The sequence below is a fragment of the Triticum aestivum genome, chromosome 1B (genome assembly GCF_018294505.1).
Source record: "Triticum aestivum cultivar Chinese Spring chromosome 1B, IWGSC CS RefSeq v2.1, whole genome shotgun sequence".
NCBI lineage: Eukaryota > Viridiplantae > Streptophyta > Magnoliopsida > Poales > Poaceae > Triticum > Triticum aestivum.
In genome coordinates this window covers 667,836,477-667,840,108 of record NC_057795.1, presented here as the reverse complement: position 1 = coordinate 667,840,108, position 3,632 = coordinate 667,836,477, and positions in this window count along the sequence as shown.

The window sequence follows — 3,632 nt, the reverse complement described above, 5'->3', positions numbered from 1 at the left end:
ACCATGGACCGAGTGAACAAGCCTTCCCCTCTGAAGTTGATTCCGGAGGAGAAAGCTGACGTGAAGATGTTGATGGAGCGTGTGGTGCAGTTGGTTCGGGAGGGAGTGACGGGCATGGACCTCCTGGAGGTTTTCCTCAGGCGTCGCATCCAGCCTCTCCAGTTCCGGAGCCACTGCATGTGGTTGTACTGTGGGACCGAAGACGAGACTAGAGTCCATCCAGAAGCAGTCGACGATGTCACTCTAGAAAGATGGATGGTAGCCGTCACCGGAAACCATGACAACCCACGCGGAGCCAGAAGGATTCCTCCACTCGACCACAACAGTGATCCAAATAAGGTACACTTGCCCTGCTCTCCACTGCATTCTTGTCGCATTCATCTCTGTTTACTCTGCCGACTGGTCGACTGATCATTGTCTTGATATTTGCTAGGCCCTCACCGAGCTGTACTCGATGCCCAATGGGGCACAAACTCCGACTGAGGAGGGTGAGGCGAGTGGAGGCGAGAGCCAGGACGAGGAGGAATGGGATTCGGACGTTGCAGGGGACGACGACGACGACGATGATGACGACGGCGATGATGATGACGCCGAAGACGAGGAGGAAGAGGAGGAGGTCGTGCCACCGCGCTCGGAAAGGCGGTCGAAGCTCGTCCACGACCCTTCGACTGAACGTGGCAAGGGGGTTGCGACGCAGTCGACCAAGCGCCCTAGGACCACTTCTCCAGCGCCGACTGAAAAGGCGTCGAAGCAGCCTAGGGGGGCTCCGCCAAAGCCGACCAAGTTCCTGCCGAAGATGAAGGTGTCCATCCCCACCATATCAGGGTAATTGTGCTGCTCATATTTTCTTATTTTGTGCGAACTTTATCTCTGGTCGACGCTGAAGTTAGTCGACTGATCCTTTGGAGTTGCAGTGCTGCTACTTCTGAGACCTCGGCCCGGGCTGATGACCACGAGATGGAGGATGCAGCAACTTCGAATCCAGGTACTGTGTTCTTAACACCGTTCTTAGTCGACTGACTCGCGATCTCTGATCCTGATCCTTCTCCGCAGCTCCACCCAACACTGTTATCAATCTCCCTGACGATGACGAGGATGAAGAACCACTGACACGCAGGAGGAGTCGGAAAGCGTCCGCCAGTAGGGTACCTCAGGATGTGACGGCGCCTGAGATTCTGACTGTGGAGGAAGGGAACACCACTCGACAGACGGTGTCCTTCGCAAATCCACTAACGAGTGCTCAGCAGCCCTCCCTCTTTACGACGCACCACGTCCCAGAGGACCAAGCTGGCGCAGCGAAGGAGGCAATACGCCAGGTGGGACTCATGATGGAGCGGCTGAAGACCATCCGGGACGCGAGCCAAGCAGCTTATGACGCCAGCTCTACCCTCCAAAGCAATGTCCAGGTCAGTCGACCGCTGTTTGTTCTGTTGGATATGCTACCAAAAACTTTTCTTTTCCGGAATTTATATTAGTCACCCACTGGGTGTGTCGAATAAACTCCGTGTTAGCGAGGGCACGCTGAGTGCACCCGCTGGGTGTAGTCCCCAAGGCTAAGGTCGACTGCTGGCAGTCGGCCTTAGGCTTTATGATGTCAATCTTTCTGTCAGTCGACTGGTCGACTGGATTTCACAAACCGGTGGGGGCACGCTGAGTGCACCCGCTGGGTGTAGTCCCCGAGACTGTGGTCGACTGCTTGCAGTTGGTCACAGTCTTAGAGAATGCATCTCTTTTCTTTTTTTTCTTTTTTTTTGAGGTCGACTGGTCGACTTTGTCTTCAACAGGATTAGTGGGGGCACGCTGAGTGCACCCACTGGGTGTAGTCCCCGAGACTACGGTCGAATACTTGTATTTGGCTGTAGTCTTAGAAACGTGTGCTTATCCCTTTTTCACTCGGAAGTGAATTATATTTGACATTTAGTCGATTGGTTCTTCGCAGAACTCCTGTGATCTTGTGGCTCGCTACTCAGAGCTGGAACAAAAACATACTCAAGTCGAGCTGAGCTTGAAGCTGGTCCAGGAGAAGCTGACAAAGGCAAAGGAGGAGATAGAAGGTATGTTTGGTGAGACCCTGACGACTGCTTTTCCCCTTGCTTGTTTCAGCATCTGATCTTGTTGTAACTTGCAGGTAAGGTAAGGGAGGCCCAGCAGAAGAAAGACCTTGAGCTAGCTGAGAAGATCAAGCTTGCTGACGAGAAGTTAGCTTCAGTCACCAAGCTTGAACAAGACAATACCAATCTGAAAGCTGCTCTTGGGATTGCCAACAAGGAGGTCAGTCGACTGAAAACTGACAAAGCTGCCCTGACCGACCGAGTCAGCAAATTGACTGAGAAGAAAACTGAACTGGAGGCCTTCCTGAGTGGCCTTGCCAAGAAGCTGTTTCTTATGCTTGAAGGTAGACCTCCATGTTTGGCAAATATTTCCAATTGTGGCTTTTTCCATTCGACTATCTCCTTGACTTAGTGATCACCCTTGCAGAATTTTGTCAAAACTTTGAAGAAGAAACCAGCCGACTGGAGCCAAACCTTGACCCCGTCAATTCTCCGGTGAACGACGAAGTTGCCATGGATGTTTTCCGACTGGAGTCTCGTGTTGCAGCTGTCGTGGACTATCTCGCAAGGCTGAAGGCCGCCACATCTCGCATCGACTCGACGCTCTGGCCTGAGGAGACACTTCAGAATGACCTTGAGTCGCTGATGGCCCGCTTGAACACGATCCCTGGTCGAGTGCAGGAGTGGAAGAAGTCCTCGGTTCGGTGTGGTGCAGATGTCGCTCTGTGTCTGGCCCGAGTCCACTGCAAAGATGCGCGAGAAGAGAAGCTGGCGGCCCTTCGGGTGGCCAATACCAAGAAGCACGACTTTAGATCCTTTATGGAAACTTTCCTTGCAGCTGCCACTCGGATCGCCGACGGGATTGACCTTGATGAATTTGTTGCTCCTTCCAGCCCTCCACAGGAGGGGTAAAAAACTTCTTCTGGCTCGACGCTTTAAATTTGCCTCGGTATGCCGAGTGGAATTGTAACCGACAAAACTTAACAGGCTTGACGCCTGAGCACTTTCGGTTCCTTTAGATGTCGATTCAAACTTGGATTTGGTGCTTGAATATGATTGCCTTCGGCTCGGAATGTTTTTTGCAGGTTCAAAGCAAGGCGCCTTTATTGCAATCAACTTATCCTGTGGTCCACTTAGGCGAGCACTGGGCCGCAGCTAAACCTCCGAGTGGAAGTCAGGTTTACCACTCGGTAGGATTTTTATAATTTAGGCGAGCACATGGCTGCAGCTAAGCCCCCGAGTGAGAGGGTTGCTCTTCACTCGGTGGAATTTTTGTAACTTAGGCGAGCACAGGGCTGCAGCTAAGCCCCCGAGTGAGAGGGTTGCTCTTCACTCGGTAGGATTTTCACAACTTAGGCGAGTGCTTGGACTGCAGCTAAGCCCCCGAGTGAGAGGGTTGCTCTTCACTCGGTAGGATTTTTATAACTTAGGCGAGCACGAGGCTGCAGCTAAGCCTCCGAGTGGAAGGCTGGCTTACCACTCGGTAGGATTTTCACAACTTAGGCGAGTGCTTGGACTGCAGCTAAGCCCCCGAGTGAGAGGGTTGCTCTTCACTCGGTAGGATTTTTATAACTTAGGCGA